The sequence below is a fragment of the Neovison vison genome, chromosome X (assembly GCF_020171115.1).
Source record: "Neovison vison isolate M4711 chromosome X, ASM_NN_V1, whole genome shotgun sequence".
Lineage (NCBI taxonomy): Eukaryota > Metazoa > Chordata > Mammalia > Carnivora > Mustelidae > Neogale > Neogale vison.
Genome location: NC_058105.1, coordinates 71946433 through 71968101, shown reverse-complemented (window position 1 = coordinate 71968101; position 21669 = coordinate 71946433). Strand labels below are relative to the sequence as shown.

General features: G+C 38.1%; 1 protein-coding gene and 1 pseudogene across 1 annotated transcript in view; one reads left to right on the top strand and one right to left on the bottom strand.

The window, feature by feature from the left end:
• The window catches only part of EDA (ectodysplasin A), a 491171-nt gene that overhangs the window by 401721 nt on the left and 67781 nt on the right, over positions 1–21669 (top strand). The gene's annotated exons all lie outside the window — the stretch shown is intronic.
• On the bottom strand, positions 12086–13181 carry LOC122896470 (annotated as a pseudogene).

The window sequence follows — 21669 nt, the reverse complement described above, 5'->3', positions numbered from 1 at the left end:
TGTTTTTGTCTTACCTCCTTTTCCTGTTAGATTGACACTTCCTTAAAGTTAGAGACCATGTCTAGATCTAATGCACATATACAGGAAATACTTATGAACAATATTATTATGTAGAACCCATTTGCCCTGAACCTTGCCTGAGTTTGTTTTTGCTGTACAGAAATGTGTCCTGTTTATGGAGCACTGTGTGATCTAATTGATTGAACAGAATATTAGATTGAACAGAGCAATTGGCAGAAAATAGATTTAGAATTCAGATCCAGTCCATCTACTAACTGTGAGACTTAGATGGATGAAACTTCTGCTTAATATCTTGGGCATGGGAGGTACATGGCCTAACACTCATCCTGATCACTTTACAAGGCTAATAACAGCATAAATACATCAGAAAATATATCAGACATGGATAAAGAAGGTGTGGTATGTATGTATATATATTGATAGATGATAGATACACAATGGAATATTACTCAGCCATCAAAAAAATGAAATTTTGCCATTAGCAATTACATGGATGGAGCTAGTATGTATCATGCTAAGTGAAATAAGTCTGTCAGAGAAAGACAAATACTGTATGATCTCACTCATATGTGGAATTTAAGAAAGAAAAAAGATGAACATATGAGGAAGGGGGAACGAATAAAAGAAGAGAGGGAAACAAACCAATAAGAGGCTCTTAACAATAGAGAACAAACTGAGGGTTGATGGAAGGAGGTGGGTGGGGGCTGGACTAGATGGGAAATGGGTAAGAGGACACTTGTGTTTATAGCACCAGGTGTTGTATCTAAATGATGAATCACTGAATTCTACTCCAGAAACCAATATTGCACTATATGCTAAGTAAAATTTAAATTTAAAAAAAATATATCAGAAAGTGCTTTGTAAATTAAATACCATATAAATATGAGGTTCTTCAGATGTGATTACATTTGCACTTCCAACATTCAGAAGAAAATTTTTACTGAAAGCTTCCTTTGTAAGTTTGCAGATGTAGCCACAAAGTACTTTGGCCTTTGTAAGTATAGTAAAAAATGCTAGCCTTTAGACAGATGTACTTTATTGGAGAAAATGATATTAGCTCATGTTTATTTTTTTAATTAAAATATAACATTTTATTAAATAGATAAACCTAATAATACAAATATTATTTTAATATTATACACACAGAAAAATTCCAAAGCACCTAATATATTATGCACTAATTATTGACTGTTATAATCCTCATTATTGCTTTAAAGCAGCTTTATTGAGATATAATTCACATATCATACACTTCACCCATTAACATGTACAACTCAGTAATTTTTAGGATATTCACAGTGTTTTAACAAAATCAATTTTAGAACATATTCCTTACCTCAAAAAAATGTTTAGCTATCATCCCCCAACTCCTCTATTCTCACCCCCAGCCCTAGGGAACCACTAATGCATTTTCTCTTTCAATACATTTGCCTATTCTGGACATTTCATGTTAATGGACTCATACAATGATTTTTTGTACCTGACTTCTTTCCCTTAGCATAAGAGTTTCAAGGTTCATCCATTTTGTAGCATATATCAATATTCCGTTCCTTTTTTGTGGCAAAATATATGTGACATAAAATTTACCATTTAACAGTTTTTAAGGATACAATTTGGTGGTATGAAATTCATTGACAATGTTTTGCAACTGTCACTACTCTCCATTTCTAAAACTTTTATCCTCCCAAAGAGAAACTCTCTATTCCTTAAACTATAACTCCCCTTTCCCCACTCCCACCAGCTACTGGTAGCCACTCTTCTAATTTCTGTCTCTATGACTTTGCCTCTTCTAGGTTCCTCATATAAACCGAATCATACAACATTGGTCTTTTTGTGTCTGGCTTATTTTAATTAGCATTATGTTGTAACATTCATACATATTGAAGTATATATCAGTACTTCATTCTTTTTATGGATGAATAATATTGTAGGGATATACCATATATTATGCATTCATTAGTTTATGGATGTTTGAGTTGTTTCCACTTTGGGCTGTTATTAATAATACTGTGAACATCCACAGTATGCATTTTAATGAAAATATGTTTTCATCTCTCTTAGATATAGACCCAAGTGTGAAATTCAGGATCAAACAATTATTCTGTGTTCTCTCTTTTGAGGAATTTCCAGACTGCTTTCCAAAGCAGCTGCACAATTTTACACTCCCACTAGTAGTATATGAGGGTTCCAATTTCTTCATATCCTCAACAACACTTGTTATTATCTGTCTTTTTTATTATAGCCATCTAGTCAGTATGAAGTAGACTCTTGTTGTGGTTTTGCTTTATGTTTCCCTGATGATTAGTAATGTTAAGCATCTTTTTATGTGCTCATAGGCTCTTTGTATACAATCTTTGGAGAAACATCTACTCAGATCTTTTGCCCATTTTTGAAGTGGGTTATTTTTCTTTTTATTCTTGAGTTCTTTTTTTAATCATGTATTTATTTGATAGAGAGAGAGCATGAGAAGGAGGGACAAAGGAAGAGGGAGAGAAAATCTCAAGCAGACTCCACACTGAGTGTGGAGCCCAATGCAGGGTGTAATCTCATGACCTAAGATCACCACCTGAGCTGAAACCAAGAGTCGACACTTAACCAACTGCATCATCCAGGTGCCCCATCTTTTTATTATTGAATTCTCTATATATTCTGGATTGAATTCTTGTAAGATACATGATTTGTAAATATTCCCTCCCATTCTGTAGGTAGTCTTTTTACTTTCTCGTTGTTATCATTTACAGCACATAAGTTTTTAATTTTGATGAAATCCACTGTATCTCTTTTTTCTTTTGTCACTTGTGTTCATCATTTTTGGGGGGGCTCTTCTCCATTTTTTCCCACTTATTTACACTGGTGTGCACTCCTTGATATTGATAATGTACTCTGTGTTTTATTTTTTAATTAATTTATTTATTTTCAGCATAACAGTATTCATTATTTTTTCACCACACCTAGTGCTCCATGCAATCCGTGCACTCTATAATACCCACCACCTGGTACCCCAACCTCTCACACCCCTGCCACTTCAAAACCCTCAGATTGTTTTTCAGAGTCCACAGTCTCTCATGGTTCACCTCCCCTTCCAATTTACCCCATCTCCCTTCTCCTCTCTAACTCCCTATGTCCTCCATGCTATTTGTTATGCTCCACAAATAAATGAAACCATATGATAATTGACTCTCTCTGCTTGACTTATTTCACTCAGCATAATCTCTTCCAGTCCCATCCATGTTGCTACGAAAGTTGGGTATTTGTCCTTTCTGATGGAGGCATAATACTTCATAGTGTATATAGACCACATTTTCCTTATCCATTCGTCCGTTGAAGGGCATCTTGGTTCTTTCCATCATTATTTTTATTGCTTCTGTTATAACTTAAAAAAGAAAAATCCAAGGTATATTTTTTACTCCCCATGTGATTTGATGTTCACAACTCAAACAGCTCTGATTTTACCATGATTTCAGGTCTCCATAGTTTGACAATGGTGGTCTACAGACCACCCTACAGAACTGAGTGGTCTAAACTGGGAAACAAGAAGTCACTACTTCCTCTCCCTCACCTTTTTGTAAGGACCACTTCTTTCTATGATTCAGTTGGCAGAAATTGAGTAAGATTATAATCATATTGATATATCTGTGCTTTAACATCTAACCACAATACTTGGTCTCTTTATTAAATTGATTGAATTTTGCCTACAAAGACCTACTATAGTAAGTATGCTATAACACTTAACTATGATGTTAACTGTTAGGCTCTAATAACACATGTTTTCTTCTGAATAACTTAGTCATAGAGTATGGTAGCAAAAGAATTTGTATGAGCTCATTACAACATAAGATCAAATTTCTGCCAAAACAAAACTCTTACACATTTAAATCAAAAACCTTCAATGACCTCTAGGGTTTCTTCCAACTGTGAAATTATGTTCATTTTAGGCCGACTTAAAGTTGTTTCATAAAACTATTTAACATATCTGATTCATTTATTATGGACTAAATAAACCAATTGCTGTGATATAGACCTCAGACTCAGTTTAAAAATAACTTTCATCTATTGTATTCCTACTATGATCTGGACATTGTGCTAGGCATTCTAATCCTCACATTACTCTTACACATGAAATGGAGGGTATTCTCATTTTACATACAAACAGAATATCAACCTCAGAAATCCTAAGTAATTTGAGCAGAGGGCACAAGTGGTCAGAAAAGATAAGAACAAAAATGAAGTCCTCCTGTGTTAGTTTGCCCCTCTTGGCAGATGTTCATTTTGCCTTTTGATGCTTCCAGACCTAATCTTAACCTTAAAATATAATGTTGACCTGTTCTTACCTGAGTATTGGGTACCCTTTTTAAAAGAGCTTTTTGGCTGGAAGCTTCTTCTAGCCATAAGCATTCCACTAGGGTTGCAGGACATGAACTTACTTTAGTGTTTCTGGGTGGAAGAAGCTAAAAGTGAATTTTTAAGTTTTTATTTAAATTCCATTTAGTTAACTCACAGTGTAATATTAGTTTTCAGGTGTACAATATAGTGATTCGACACTTCCATATATCATAAAAGTGAGTTTTTTTAAATGAAAATTTAGAATCTTAGTAAAGCCACAAGACATACACCCATTCCCAAACTACTGTCTTGGTGATGTTCATCTCTCTTTACCATTAATGAGATGATGGGATAAGACCTTGGACATTATACTAGTGGTATACAGTATCATTAATACCCCATTACAACTCAAAATTTATGTTCAATTTCCCCATTCATACACATAAAAGCAATCTTTTACTATAGAAACAAACTTGTACTATAAAATATAAGAGAACTGAGCAAGAGATATTTCAGTTGCATTGCAAAATTTTTTAAATTGTTTTTTCCTTTGAGCATCGTGGGCTTCTATTCTAAAGACTGGGGGTAGTAACTATAAATATCAGGATAAAATGAGCATTTCAGTATTTTCCTGTTACAAATGAATGATAGGTTCTTTGTCACATAAGCTGTAACATGCATAAGTACAGGGATTGAATTTAAGGCATGGGAGAAGCAGGAAACAAGTTGTTACATGGTCAAATGGGAGAAATATTGGATGAATATAGATATAATTGTCAGAGGCTAGTCGTGTTCCTCAGAAGCTTTTTCAAAGTTGTTGAACACCAAATTTAGGCCCTTACTTTATGTGTAAAGAATTCAGTGAATTCTCATAACCATCCTGTAAAATCAATATGATTGTTCTCATTTTACAGATGAGCAAACTGTGGCTTGGAAAAATTAATTAGCCCAAAGCCACACAACTAGTTAGTAGCATATTCAGTAATTAATCCACGGTCTTTTTTACTCCAAAGTTCTTTCAAATACGCTGCTCCAAGTGACTTAGCACGGTCAGGCACTTGGTTGTTTCCTTGTAATATTTAATTCTATAATCAGTCTGGTACCAGTAATGCAGCAACATCTAAAGCATACTGGTTTGAGGGGGAGGGGAGAGTTTAAGGACCCTAAAATAGCATATAAGACAGGGTTTTTAAAGTGAAGACATTGGCCTTTTATGAAACATTGAATTTGAGTTATATAGTTTACACCAAGAATCCCAACAAGTAAAAGTCACTACTACTTTGAGTTGAGAATGTGTGTATGGGAAAAATGTTCTGCTGTTGCTTTTGAGACTTAAAGCTGCTGCTATGACAACACCCCTGCTGCTATGACAACTTCCACCAGTCTTACTTTTACTTAACAGTAACTGTGAATGTCAAATCTTGTTTTATGTACATGGAGCCAAAGTTTCCTTGCCACTTATATCTTTCCCCCAAGAAACAAAAAGCTTTATAAACCCACAAAAGAGAACTTGAACCACACCAAGAGTAATTGGTTTAACATTCCACAAAATTTCCCTTAAAATTAGGAAAGGTATTTTGCACTGCCTTTCATAAACCTAGTAAATTTCCATCTCTTTAAGTTTTCCTAGACACCCTTTCAGTATGGTTTATTCCTTAAATCACTACTATTGTCAGAAATCCACTTAGATGTCAAAAAAAAATCCATTATTGAGGATATTGTACGCTCTGCTGATTTTTTTTCTTAAAAACAAAATAGAGGGTGCCTGGGTGGCTCACTGGGTTAAGCCGCTGCCTTCGGCTCAGGTCATGATTTCAGGGTCCTGGGATCGAGTCCCGCATCAGGCTCTCTGCTCAGCAGGGAGCCTGCTTCCTCCTTTCTCTCTCTCTGCCTGCCTCTCTGCCTACTTGTGATCTCTCTGTGTCAAATAAATAAATAAAGTCTTTTTAAAAAAATAGAAGATGAAGAAACCTCATTCCTTCTAGGTTTTTCCTCTTACACTAACATCCCTTGGGCATTAGACACACAAACAAGACTGAAAAGTGGAAACAACAGGCAGATGGCCTCAGAACTTGAGGAACAATACAGTGGTACACTCCCTGGGTTTCCTTTTTGTCTCCCATATATCCCAGACAGGTCACTACAGAAGCCTCCAGTCCACACCTGCCAACAGCCACAGACAAAAACATCTCTAAGAAAAGCTTGATCCCCATATCTAAAGGAAAAGAGGAAATGGTTGCCTAACAACAGAAAACCTTTTTGACAATACCTGCTCTACTGTAGCCAAATACCAACAGAAAAATCATACCCTCCCCACTGCCCCCTTATTTCAGTGGAGCCTATAGGAAGGAATATTTCACTCCACTCCTTCCCACAAAAAAAGCAGGCAGCATGCTCCTATCCCACTGTTGGGGTGGTGTTGGCAGAATTGGACAGACAGTCTTTCTAATCCCCTATTTGGCAGAACTAGGTGGTGCTCCTATTCTCCTTCCAGAGTATTGTCATCCCAGTCAAGTGGCAAGCTAAGCTGCCTCATTCACAGCCAGAAGCAAAAAGAATTAACAACTAGGTGCAATGCAGGGCTAGTCACCACTGGACTCCATCACCATCTCTGTATTAATGGGGCCCAGTGGAAAGGCTGAGCTTCCACCCCCTTCACATTAAAGAGACTGAATAAAGGGATGCATATCAAGGCTAGTAAACACCCTGCTTCCCCCCCCCCCCGTTGTCAGGGACACCCAGTGGGAAGCTGCAACTGTACACCCATCTGGCAGCAATGAGACTGAAAGAGGCAGTGTGAACCAGGATTAGTCAGCACTCCTATGCCTCACTGCATCCCCATTTCAGGGGGGCCCAGTGGAAAGCAGAGACTTTATCCCCAGTCAGCATCAATGAGTCTTACATTAATGAGGTGGTAAAGGTAGAGCTAGTTGGTACTTTTCTTTCCCTTCCACTAGTGTCAGCAGGTCCCATGGGAGAACTGAGCTTATACTTCCATTCAAAGATAACAAAAGCCAGAAAAAAAAGGTAACAAAACCCAGAAGCCCTGTGGATCAGTGGCCCACTTTCACTGGAATAGTGCCAGCAGAGACAGAGAGGTAGCTGAACTTCCATTCCACCCATTTGCAACAAGGAAGTATGAGTCAGTGCCCCACTTTTACCAAGGTCATGTCAGTAAGATGCAGCAGGAACATGCACACATACTTAACTCTCACATTATACATCAACACCACCTCCTTAAAAAGAAAATTAAATATAATCTTGTCTAATAATACAGTATCCCCAAACCTCCCAGTTTTAAAAAGAAATAACTCATAAATGAGAACAGACACCAACACTCAGATGAAACAGATTTTATCTGACAAGCATTACAAAGCACCCATATTAAAAATGATCCAACAAGCAATTACAATTTTTGGGGGAAAAAAAGCCATACAAAATCTCAGCAAAGAAATAGAAATTATTTTTTAAAAAGAAATAAAAAAATATAGAATCAAAAAAATAAATGAAACAAATTCAGTGAATGGGCTCAATAGTAGAGTGGAGATAACAGATGATAGAATCAGTGGGCTTGAGGTCAGAGCAGTAGAATTTACTCAGTCTGAACAACAAAGAGAAACTAGACTGGGAAAAAAATGAACAAAGACTCAGGGAATCTGTGGGATAATAACAAAACTTTTGCATTCATATCATTAGTGTCCAAAAGGAGAAAAGAGATAAAGAAGTATTGAAAGAGGACTTGAAGAAATGGCTGATTTTAAAAGGTTAGAAATTCTGATGTGCTAAAACATGGATGAATCATAAGGACATTATACTAAGTGAAATAAGCCAGTCACAAAAAGATAAATACGCATGACTCCACTCATATGAGGTACTCAGAGTAGTCAAATTCAGAGAGAATTGGATGATAACTGACAGGCGCTAGGGGTAGAGGGGAATGAAGGCTGTTTCATGGGCACAGAGTTTTAGTTTTGCAAGATTGAAAGAGTTTTGGAGATTGAGTGTACAACAGTGTGGAGGTAATTAGCCCTACTGAACTATACACTTAAAATGGTTAACATGGTAAATTTTATGTTGTGGGTATTTTATCACAATTAAATTTTTAAAGAAATTCTTAAAAAGTAATGATGGCTAAAAACCTGAAATTGGCAAAATACATATTCAAGAAGATAGGTGAAATACAAATATAATAAACCCAAATAAATCCATGCTAAGACACATAATAATTAAACTTCTGAAAACTAAAGATATTTTTTAAATTTTGAGAGCATCCCAGAAAAAAATGATGCTTATAAGGGAACACAAGTTAGACTGTCAACAGATTTTTTTTTAAAGCATAGAGGCCAGAAGGAAATGGTACAATATTTTTCAAACGCTGAAAATGGTCAACCACAGGTCTGTATCAAGAAAAATCCCTTCAGGAATTAAGAGAAAATAAAGGAATTTTTAGATGAAGAAGAATATTTGTTGCTAGCAAACCTGCACTTAAAGATTGGCTAAAAGAAGTTCTATTAACAGAAATGTTAACAGAATAAGGCTCAGAACTTCAGAAAAGAAAGAAGTACACCTTTATGATGAAAAGAGGAGTAAACATAATAGACTATGCTAGTTCTTGTGAATTTCTAAAATCATTTCTGAGGGTTGAAGCAAAAATTATAATACCATAAGATGTGGCCAAATGTATGTAGAGGTAATACTTAAGGCAATTAAGATATATTTATATTGAAAAAGAAGGGAGAATACTCAACATCATTAGCCATTAAGGAAACATAACTCAGAACCATAGTGAGATACAACTTCATACCCACTAGGGTGGCTATAATCAAAAAGACAATATAACAAGAGTTGGCAAGGACATGGAGAAACTGGAACTATCATAAACTGTTGGTGGGAATGTAAAATGATGCAACCCTTTTGGAAAAAAACAGTCTGGCAGTTCCCCAAAATGCTAAACATACAGTTACCATATGATCCACCACCCATTCCCAAGTATAACCAAATAATTGAAACCGATATTCAAATATTTGTACATCAGTGTTCATAGCAGCATTATTTATAATAGCCATAAAATGGAAGCAGCCCAAATATCCATCAACTGAGAGATGGATAAGTAAAATGTGGTATATTCATACAATGGAACATTGATGTATGGTACAACATGGATGAATCTTGAAAACATTACAGTAAGTGAAAGAAGCCAGTAATATGTTCTGTGATTCCATTTATATGAAATGCCCAGAAGAGGCAAATCAATGCAGACATAAAATAAATTAGAGGTTCCTTGGGGCTGGAGGAAGTTGGACAGAAATGAGGGTGACTGCTAAGGGTTATAGGGTTTCTTTTGGGGATGACAAAAAATGTTCTAAAGTTAATTGTGGTGAGGTTTGCACATCTCTGAAAAACCATTAAATTGTACATGTTAAAAGGATGAATTGTGTGTGTCAATTGCATCTCCTTAGAGCTATTATCAAAAAAATTAAATTCAGAAAAAAGTAAAATAAGACAAAAACAGAGAGGGAGACAAACCATAAGAGACTCTTGAGCATAGGAAACAAACTGAGGGTTGCTGGAGGGGAGGGGGTGTAAGGATGGAGTAACCAGGTGATGAACATTAAAGAAAGCATGTGATCTAATGAGCACTGGGTGTTATAGAAGACTGGTGAATCACAGACCTGTACCTCTGAAACCAATAATACATTATATATTAGTTAATTGAATTTAAATTTAAAAATATTTTTAAAAAATTAAAATGCAGAGTATAAATGGATCTAATTAGGAATAAGATTTCTGTGCTTCATTAGAAGTACTAAGCCATCAATACCAGTAGACTGTCATAAGCTATGTATGTACCATAATTCCTAGAGCAACCACAAAAACTATATTGAGTAGAATCCTCAAAAGTATTATAAATACAAATTCAATCCTTAAAAGACATTCAAGTGACCCACAAGAAGGCAGTAAAGAGAAATCAGGAATTATGCAGAGAAAACAAACAGAAAACAAAATACAAAATGGCAGATGTAAGTGCTAACAGATCGATAACTACATTAAATATAAATGATCTAAATATGCCAATTAAAAGAGATTAGCAGAAAAGATTATAGAGATTAGCAGAAAAGATTATAAAATATTCTCCAACTATATGTTGTCTACAATAAAATCATTCTGAATACAACCAAATAGGTAGATTGAAAGTAAAAATGGAAAAAAGGTGTATCATGCAAAAATTAATGAAAAAAAAAGCAGGGATGATTATATGAATAAAGTGTAATATGATAAAGTGTGATTCCAAGCAAAAGGAGTAACAGAAGTACTATACACCTATAGTAACCCCCTGTTTTGTTCCTTATACTGGTGATTTGTGTCTATTCTACTTTTTTTTTTTTATTTAAGACCTTTATTAACGGGTGCTTGCCATTCGTTGACTTTTTTGAAAAAATCAAGTTATAAACTTTTATTACAAATTAAAAATGAGGTTCTTAAAAATCTCAACTTGACCAGATATGAAAAAAATTTAAAAACCTTTAAAGGTGTATTGAGGAAAAACCAGGCTTTTTTTTTTTTCTTAAAAAAACACGTTTGTCAATGAACTCCTCAAACTCAACACACACAAAACAGGCAAACATGTCAAAAAATGGGAAGAAGATATGAACAGACACTTCTCCCATCAAGACATACAAATGGCTATCAGACACATGAAAAAATGCTCATCATCATTAGCCCTCAGGGAGATTCAAATTAAAACCACATTGAGATATCACCTTACACCAGTTAGAATGGCCAAAATGAACAAAACAGGAAACAACATGTGTTGGAGAGGATGTGGAGAAAGGGGAACCCTCTTCCACTGTTGGTGGGAATGCAAGTTGGTGCAGCCTCTTTGGAGAACAGTGTGGAGATTCCTCAAGAAATTAAAAATAGAGCGTCCCTATGACCATGCCATTGCACTCCTGGGCATTTACCCCAAAGATACAGATGTCGTGAAAAGAAGGGCCATCTGTACCCCAATACTTATAGCAGCAATGGCCACAGTCGCCAAACTATGGAAAGAACCAAGATGCCCTTCAACGGATGAATGGATAAGGAAGATGTGGTCCATATACACTATGGAGTATTATGCCTCTGTGAGAAAGGATGAATACCCAACTTTTATAGCAACATGGACAGGACTGGAAGAGATTATGCTGAGTGAAACAAGTCAAGCAGAGAGAGTCAATTATCATATGGTTTCACTTATTTGTGGAGCATAACAGCATGGAGGACATGGGGAGTTAGAGAGGAGAAGGGAATTTGGGTAAATTGGAAGGGGAGGTGAACCATGAGAGACTATGGACTCTGAAAAACAATCTGAGGGTTTTGAAGGGGCGGGGCGGGGGGGGGGATTGGGGTACCAGGTGGTGGGTATTATAGAGGGCACGGATTGCATGGAGCACTGGATGTGGTGCAAAAATAATAAATACTGTTATGCTGAAAATAAATAAAAAATAAATTTAAAAAATAAAAAATTTAAAAAAAACACGTTTGTCATTACCAAAAAGAGACGTCTTTAGGTAAAAATAATAAAAACCCCATGCTGCATAGATAATGCAGATAGTTCTATTTATCTGGTCAATGGGCAAAAAGCAAGCACTTAAGGTCTTCAGCTCCAATCTTTTGTTCATTTCTTATTGCTGGAATTTCATCTTCATTTCTTCGTGTTGGATGACTAAACCGGATGATGGTTGAGATGGTAAGCCGGCATTTACTCAGCCCCTCCCTACTCAGCCTCAAGAGCGACGAATTCTCAGCTGGTGGATCGGCTGCTTTTGTCTCTTTGCCATCTTGCGGTTTAGGGTTTTCTGGGCGTTTGCGTCGGTAATTGAAGTTGCGGCGGTACAGACGTTGAGGTGGCTGCTGACCCTGGGTCTCATCTCCTAGATTTTCCTTATCTTCCTCGTTGCCATCCTCTCTAGGTTGTCTTTGGCGAGGAGGACCCCTGCGGAATCGTGGTCTATAACCCCGATACATATTCTGTCTCACTGGTCTACCTTGTTCTCCTGCACCCTGGTTGTCAGCACCTTCCATCACTTCTCCCTGCACAGGAGGGTTGGAATGCTGTGGTCGACGCCCATAGGGTCTCCGCATGTAGTAAGGTGGGAACCGTCGCCTGCGGTAGGGCCGGCGCTGTTGGGCCTGGCCTTCGGGAGCACTTTCCGATCCCTCGTTCTTTTCCCCACTCTCCCTATTCTGGTAATTTTGCTGGTAATTGCGTGGAGGACCCCTGCGACGTGGATAGCGTCTATAATGATTACGGTCTGCTGCATATTTACTGCCTTGCACTGGAACTCCACCAGGGCCTGTCACATTTGCTGCCTCCGCACCCTTTTCTCCTTCAACAACATCAAACTCCACAGTCTCTCCATCTCCTACACTGCGAAGGCACTTCCTGGGGTTATTCTTCTTTATGGCAGTCTGGTGTACAAATACATCTTCCTTGGTGTCATTCCTGTTGATGAAACCATATCCGTTTCTTACATTGAACCATTTCACTGTTCCCAAAACCTTCGTTGCGATGACCTTCTTGTCCCCGCCGGCAGGCGCCGCCGATGTGATGCCGCCGGAGCAGCCTCTCCCTGCGTGGCTGCCGGTGGTGCCGGGCTTGGTGTCCGCAGCGCTGAGGGCGGGGGCGGCGGGGGGGCAGCGGTAGGGTGCTGGGTCTCGGCCTCGCTGTTCATGGTTGCGGTGATGGTGACTGGGGCCGGCTGCGGCAGCTACGGCTCCTCCCGGGGTGTGATGGTAACTAGGCCGGCGGCGGCGGTGGGGCTGCTCAGGGCTCTCTGGGGTCCGCTCTCCGCTCCCGCTACCAATCAAACTCTATTCTACTTTCTTAATAGAGACAAAGAGGGACAATATGACAAAAGGATCAAAACACTGGGATAATGTAACAATCATAAAAGTATACACACAAAACAACAGAGCCTCAAAATACATAAAACAAAAATCCACAAATATAATTGAGATATCAACAACTTGTAACAATTCATAGAACTAGTGGACAGAAAACCAACAAAGACAGAGAAGAACTGAACAATACAATGAACCCACAAAATCTAATTAACATATATAAAACACCACTCCCAACCAACAACAAACTACACATTTTTTTTCAGTTTTTTTCTCAATTTAATCTTTTTTTTTTTTTTAATTTCTTTTTTTTTTTCCAATTTATTTATTTTCAGAAAAACAGTATTCATTATTTTTTCACCACACCCAGTGCTCCATGCAAGCTGTGCCCTCTATAATACCCACCACCTGGTACCCCAACCTCCCACCCCCCCACCACTTCAAACCCCTCAGATTGTTTTTCAGAGTCCATAGTCTCTCATGGTTCATCTCCTCTTCCAATTTACCCCAAAGCACATACCCTCCCCAATGTCCATAACCCTACCCCCCTTCTCCCAACCCCCCTCCCCCCAGCAACCCACAGTTTGTTTCGTGAGATTAAGAGTCACTTATGGTTTGTCTCCCTCCCTATCCCATCTTGTTTCATGGATTCTTCTCCTACCCACTTAAGCCCCCATGTTGCATCACCACTCCCTCATATCAGGGAGATCATATGATAGTTGTCTTTCTCCGCTTGACTTATTTCGCTAAGCATGATACGCTCTAGTTCCATCCATGTTGTCGCAAATGGCAAGATTTCGTTTCTTTTGATGGCTGCATAGTATTCCATTGTGTATATATACCACATCCTCTTGATCCATTCATCTGTTGATGGACATCTAGGTTCTTTCCATAGTTTGGCTATTGTGGATATTGCTGCTATAAACATTCGGGTGCACGTGCCCCTTTGGATCACTATGTTTGTATCTTTAGGGTAAATTCCCAGTAGTGCAATTGCTGGGTCATAGGGCAGTTCTATTTTCAACATTTTGAGGAACCTCCATGCTGTTTTCCAGAGGGGTTGCACCAGCTTGCATTCCCACCAACAGTGTAGGAGGGTTCCCCTTTCTCCGCATCCTCGCCAGCATCTGTCATTTCCTGACTTGTTGATTTTAGCCATTCTGACTGGTGTGAGGTGATATCTCATTGTGGTTTTGATTTGTATTTCCCTGATGCCGAGTGATATGGAGCACTTTTTCATGTGTCTGTTGGCCATCTGGATGTCTTCTTTGCAGAAATGTCTGTTCATGTCCTCTGCCCATTTCTTGATTGGATTATTTGTTCTTTGGGTGTTGAGTTTGTTAAGTTCTTTATAGATTTTGGACACTAGTCCTTTATCTGATATGTCATTTGCAAATATCTTCTCCCATTCTGTCAGTTGTCTTTTGGTTTTGTTAACTGTTTCCTTTGCTGTGCAAAAGCTTTTGATTTTGATGAAATCCCAAAAGTTCATTTTTGCCCTTGCTTCCCTTGCCTTTGGCGATGTTCCTAGGAAGATGTTGCTGCGGCTGAGGTCGAAGAGGTTGCTGCCTGTGTTCTCCTCAAGGATTTTGATGGATTCCTTTCTCACATTGAGGTCCTTAATCCATTTTGAATCTATTTTTGTGTGTGGTGTAAGGAAATGGTCCAATTTCATTTTTCTGCACGTGGCTGTCCAATTTTCCCAACACCATTTATTGAAGAGGCTGTCTTTTTTCCATTGGACATTCTTTCCTGCTTTGTCGAAGATTAGTTGACCATAGAGTTGAGGGTCTATTTCTGGGCTCTCTATTCTGTTCCATTGGTCTATGTGTCTGTTTTTGTGCCAGTACCATGCTGTCTTGATGATGACAGCTTTGTAATAAAGCTTGAAGTCTGGAATTGTGATGCCACCAACTTTGGCTTTCTTTTTCAATATCCCTTTGGCTATTCGAGGTCTTTTCTGGTTCCATATAAATTTTTAAATTATTTGTTCCATTTCTTTGAAAAAGATGGATGGTACTTTGATAGGAATTGCATTAAATGTGTAGATTGCTTTAGGTAGCATAGACATTTTCACAATATTTATTCTTCCAATCCAGGAGCATGGAACATTTTTCCATTTCTTTGTGTCTTCCTCAATTTCTTTCATGAGTACTTTATAGTTTTCTGAGTATAGATTCTTAGCCTCTTTGGTTAGGTTTATTCCTAGGTATCTTATGGTTTGGGGTGCAATTGTAAATGGGATGGACTCCTTAATTTCTCTTTCTTCTGTCTTGTTGTTGGTGTAGAGTAATGCAACTGATTTCTGTGCATTGATCTTATATCCTGACACTTTACTGAATTCCTGTATAAGTTCTAGCAGTTTTGGAGTGGAGTCTTTTGGGTTTTCAACATAGAGTATCATATCATCTGCGAAGAGTGATAATTTGACTTCTTCTTTGCCAATTTGGATGCCTTTAATTTCCTTTTGTTGTCTGATTGCTGAGGCTAGGACTTCTAGTACTATGTTGAATAGTAGTGGTGATAATGGACATCCCTGCCGTGTTCCTGATCTTAGTGGAAAGGCTTTCAGTTTTTCTCCATTGAGAATGATATTTGCAGTTGGTTTTTCATAGATGGCTTTGATGATATTGAGGTATGTGCCCTCTATCCCTACACTTTGAAGGGTTTTGATCAGGAAGGGATGCTGTACTTTGTCAAATGCTTTTTCAGCATCTATTGAGAGTATCATATGGTTCTTGTTCTTTCTTTTATTGATGTGTTGTATCACATTGACTGATTTTCGGATGTTGAACCAACCTTGCAGCCCTGGGATAAATCCCACTTGGTCGTGGTGAATAATCCTTTTAATGTACTGTTGAATCCTATTGGCTAGTACTTTGGTGAGAATTTTTGCATCTGTGTTCATCAAGGATATTGGTCTATAGCTCTCTTTTTTGATGGGATCCTTGTCTGGTTTTGGGATCAAGGTGATGCTGGCCTCATAAAATGAGTTTGGGAGTTTTCCTTCCATTTCTATTTTTTGGAACAGTTTCAGGAGAATAGGAATTAGTTCTTCTTTAAATGTTTGGTAGAATTCCCCTGGGAAGCCATCTGGCCCTGGGCTTTTGTTTGTTTGGAGATTTTTAATGACTGTTTCAATCTCCTTACTGGTTATGGGTCTGTTCAGGCTTTCTATTTCTTCCTGGTTCAATTTTGGTAGTTTATATGTTTCTAGGAATGCATCCATTTCTTCCAGATTGTCAAATTTGTTGGTGTAAAGTTGCTCATAGTATGTTCTTATAATAGTTTGTATTTCTTTGGTGTTAGTTGTGATCTCTCCTCTTTCATTCATGATTTTATTTATTTGGGTCCTTTCTCTTTTCTTTTTGATAAGTCTGGCCAAGGGTTTATCAATTTTATTAATTCTTTCAAAGAACCAGCTCCTAGTTTGGTTGATTTGTTCTATTGTTTTTTTGGTTTCTATTTCATTGATTTCTGCTCTGATCTTTATGATTTCTCTTCTCCTGCTGGGCTTAGGGTTTCTTTCTTGTTCTTTCTCCAGCTCCTTTAGGTGTAGGTTTAGGTTGTGTACCTGAGACCTTTCTTGTTTCTTGAGAAAAGCTTGTACCGCTATATATTTTCCTCTCAGGACTGCCTTTGTTGTGTCCCACAGATTTTGAACCGTTGTATTTTCATTATCATTTGTTTCCATGATTTTTTTCAATTCTTCTTTAATTTCCCGGTTGACCCATTCATTCTTTAGAAGGATGCTGTTTAGTCTCCATGTATTTGTGTTCTTTCCAGACTTCCTCTTGTGGTTGAGTTCTAGCTTCAGAGCATTGTGGTCTGAAAATATGCAGGGAATGATTCCAATCTTTTGATACTGGTTGAGTCCTGATTTAGGACCGAGGATGTGATCTATTCTGGAGAATGTTCCATGTGCACTAGAGAAGAATGTGTATTCTGTTGCTTTGGGATGAAATGTTCTGAATATATCTGTGATGTCCATCTCATCTAGTGTATCATTTAAGGCCTTTATTTCCCTGTTGATCTTTTGCTTGGATGATCTGTCCATTTCAGTGAGGGGAGTGTTAAAGTCCCCTACTATTATTGTATTATTGTTGATGTGTTTCTTTGATTTTGTTATTAATTGGTTTATATAGTTGGCTGCTCCCACATTGGGGGCATAGATATTTAAAATTGTTAGATCTTTTTGTTGGACAGACCCTTTGAGTATGATATAGTGTCCTTCCTCATCTCTTATTATAGTCTTTGGCTTAAAATCTAAGTGATCTGATATAAGGATTGCCACTCCTGCTTTTTTCTGATGTCCATTAGCATGGTAAATTCTTTTCCACCCCCTCACTTTAAGTCTGGAGGTGTCTTCGGGTTTAAAATGGGTTTCTTGGAGGCAACATATAGATGGGTTTTGTTTTTTTATCCATTCTGATACCCTGTGTCTTTTGATTGGGGCATTTAGCCCATTAACATTCAGGGTAACTATTGAGAGATATGATTTTAGTGCCATTGTATTGCCTGTAAGGTGACTGTTACTGTATATTGTCTCTGTTCCTTTCTGATCTACCACTTGTAGGCTCTCTCTTTGCTTAGAGGACCCCTTTCAGTATTTCCTGTAGAGCTGGTTTGGTGTTTGCAAATTCTTTCAGTTTTTGTTTGTCCTGGAAGCTTTTAATCTCTCCTTCTATTTTCAATGATAGCCTAGCTGGATATAGTATTCTTGGCTGCATGTTTTTCTCGTTTAGTGCTCTGAAAATGTCATGCCAGCTCTTTCTGGCCTGCCAGGTCTCTGTGGATAAGTCAGCTGCCAATCTAATACTTTTACCATTGTATGTTACAGACTTCTTTTCCCGGGCTGCTTTCAGGATTTTCTCTTTGTCACTAAGGCTTGTAAATTTTACTATTAGGTGACGGGGTGTGGGCCTATTCTTATTGATTTTGAGGGGCGTTCTCTGAACCTCCTGAATTTTGATGCTCGTTCCCTTTGCCATATTGGGGAAATTCTCCCCAATAATTCTCTCCAGTATACCTTCTGCTCCCCTCTCTCTTTCTTCTTCTTCTGGAATCCCAATTATTCTAATGTTGTTTCGTCTTATGGTGTCACTTATCTCTCGAATTCTCTCCTCATGGTCCAGTAGCTGTTTGTCCCTCTTTTGCTCAGCTTCTTTATTCTCTGTCATTTGGTCTTCTATATCGCTAATTCTTTCTTCTGCCTCATTTATCCTAGCAGTGAGAGCCTCCATTTTTGATTGAACTTCATTAATAGCTTTTTTGATTTCAACTTGGTTGGATTTTAGTTCTTTTATTTCTCCAGAAAGGGCTTTTATATCTCTGGAGAGGGTTTCTCTAATATCTTCCATGCCTTTTTCAAGCCCGGCTATAACCTTGAGAACTGTCATTTTGAACTCTAGATCTGACATATTACCAATGTCTGTATTGATTAGGTCCCTAGCCTTTGGTACTGCCTCTTGTTCTTTTTTTTGTTGTGAATTTTTCCGCCTTGTCATTTTGTCCAGCTAAGAGTATATGAAGGAGCAAGTAAAATACTAAAAGGGTGGCAACAATCCCAGGAAAATATGCTTTAACCAAATCAGAAGAGATCCCAAATCGTGAGGGGGGATTTCTCCTCCCTCACGATTGGGTGAGGGATCTCCTCTGATTGGGATCTCCTTTGATTGGGATCTCCCAATCTCTTCTGATTGGGATCTCTTCTGATTTGGGGATAAAAAGAGGTTCAAAAAGAAAGAAAGAAAGAAAAAAAATAAAAAAAGAATTAAAAAAAAGAGATTGAATTAAAAATTCAATCAAGAATTTAAAAAAGAATTAAGAAAAAAAAAGATTGAAGAGATTAGGATCTCTTCTGATTTGGGGATAAAAAGAGGTTCAAAAAGAAAGAAAGAAAAAAAAGAATTAAAAAAAAGAAAATGAATGAAGAAAAGTATAAAAAAGAAAAAAATATATATATATTAGATAATCTAGTTAAAAAACGTTAAAAAAGAAAAGGGTAAAAGTTATAAAAATTTTTAGCAGAAGAAGTGAAAAAAAAAATGAAAAAGAAAAAAATTAAATTAACTGCAAGACTAAAAAATCACAGGCAGAAAGCCATGAGTTCTGTGGTTTGTTTTCTCCTCCTCTGGAATTCTGCTGCTCTCTTCTTGGTATTGAAACTGCACTCCTTGGTAGGTGAACTTGGTCTTGCCTGGATTTCTTATTGATCTTCTGGGGGAGGGGCCTGTTGTAGTGATTCTCAAGTGTCTTTGCCCCAGGCGGAATTACACCGCCCTTACCAGGGGCCGGGCTGAGTGATCTGCTCGGCTTTGCTTTCAGGAGCTTTTGTTCCCTGAGCGCTTTCCGTAGAGTTCCGGAGAACGGGAACACAAATGGCGGCCTCCTGGTCTCCGGCCCGGAGGAGCCGAGACCCCGGGGCCCCGCTCCCCTGTGCGCCCTCAGCGAACAGCTCCTAGTAACTCGCGTCTGCCTAACCTCCCGCCACGCTCCGAGCTCACCGAGCTTGCGACCAGTTCAAGGCAACTCCGAGCTGCGAGTTACTGTTGGCTCTGTCTCTGCAGCCGGCTTTCCCATTCCAATATCCGCAAGCTCTGCGACACTCAGACACCCCCGATCCTTCTGTGACCCCACGGGACCTGAGGTCACGCCGACCCCGTGTGGGCTTCGCCCCGGTTTAGCCTCCGGAGCGATGTCCCTCAGCGGAACAGACTTTTAAAAGTCCTGATTTTGTGCTCCGCTGCTCCGCCGCTTGCCGGGAGCCGGCCCCTCCCCCTGCGGTCTATCTTCCCGTCGCTTTGGATTCACTTCTCCGCCAGTCCTACCTTTCAGAAAGTGGTTGTTTTTCTGTTTCTAGAATTGCTGTTCTTCTTCTCTTCGATCTGCCGATGGATTTGCAGGTGTTTGCAATCTTTAGATAAGCTCTCTAGCTGATCTCCTGCTAGCTGAGGTAGCCTCAGCCTGCTACTTCTCCGCCATCTTGACTCCTCCACAAACTACACATTTTTTTAAGCACCATGAGACATTTATCAAGGTAAAACATATATCCTGGACTGTAAAACAACCCTCACCAAATTTGAGAATTATAATTAGAAACTCTCTGAACACTTAGAAATTAAATAACATGCCTCAAAATAATCCATCAGTCTAAGAGGAAGTCTCAAATCAAGTTACAACATACAAAGAGCTGAATGTAATTAAAATCCCTTTTAAAAGGAATCTCCCAAGCCCAGATGATTTCATGGAATAACTCTACCAAACATTTTAAGAAATAGCACCAATTTTACACCATCTACTCCAGAAAGTAGAAGGGAAGGGAATATTTCCCAATTCATTTTATGAGACCAGGATCACCCTGATAACAAAATAAGTCAAAACAGCACTAAAAAGGAAAACTAAGGACCAATATCGCTCACCAAATTAAATGCAAAAATCCTCAACAAAATAGTAGCAAATCAAATGTCACAATATACAAAACAATTATATATCATGACTAAGTAGGATTTATTCCAGGTTTTATGTAAGAAATTAATAAATTTAGCCCCACATATCAATAGGCTAGAGAAGAAAAATTATATGATCACATCAATTAATGCTGAAAAAGCACTTGACAAAATCCAACATCCATTCGTGATTCAAACCCTTAGCAAACTTGGAATAGAGGAGAACTTCCTCAGATTGATTGAAAGCATCTACAAAAAAATTATATCTAACATAATGCTTTATGGTAAAAAAAAAACTGAATAGTTTCTTTCTAATATGGAAACAAGGCAAGAATACATATTCTTAACATAGTACTGGAAATACTTTGCATACTGATCAGAAAGAACTACTGTTTAGACCATTTACATTTAAGCTAATTATTGATATGTTAGGGTTTTAATCTGCCAATTTTTTTCTCTTTTCTTTATTCTCTGTTTTGTGGTGGTTTTTTTTCCCTTTTCCTGCTTTCCTGTGAGGTATGTAAGGGGAATCCATTTTTTAAAAAAAAGAATTTAGGGGCACTTCGGTGGCTTAATCAGTTTGGCATCCAACTCTTGGTTCCAGTCAGGTCATGATCTCAGGGTCATGGGATTGAGCCCCTACATCAGGCTCCACACTCAGTGTGGAATCTGTCTGGGATTCTTTCCCTCCCCTCTTCTTCCCCCTGCTCACACGTGTGCCCACCCTCACTCTTTCTAAAATAAATAATAAATAAAATCTTTTTAAAAAAAGAACTCCATTTTAGTAGCACTTTTGAATGTATCTCTTTGTATTGTTTAGTGGTTGCTTTTGGTATTACATTGTGTGTACATAATTTATTAGTCTACTGGTATTGACATTTTACCAGTTCAAGTAAAATTTTAAAAACTTACTTCTCTTTAAGACCCTTTATTCTCCCCCTCCTCCATTTATAATATAATTGTCTTAAATATTACCCACACATAAATTGTGAAA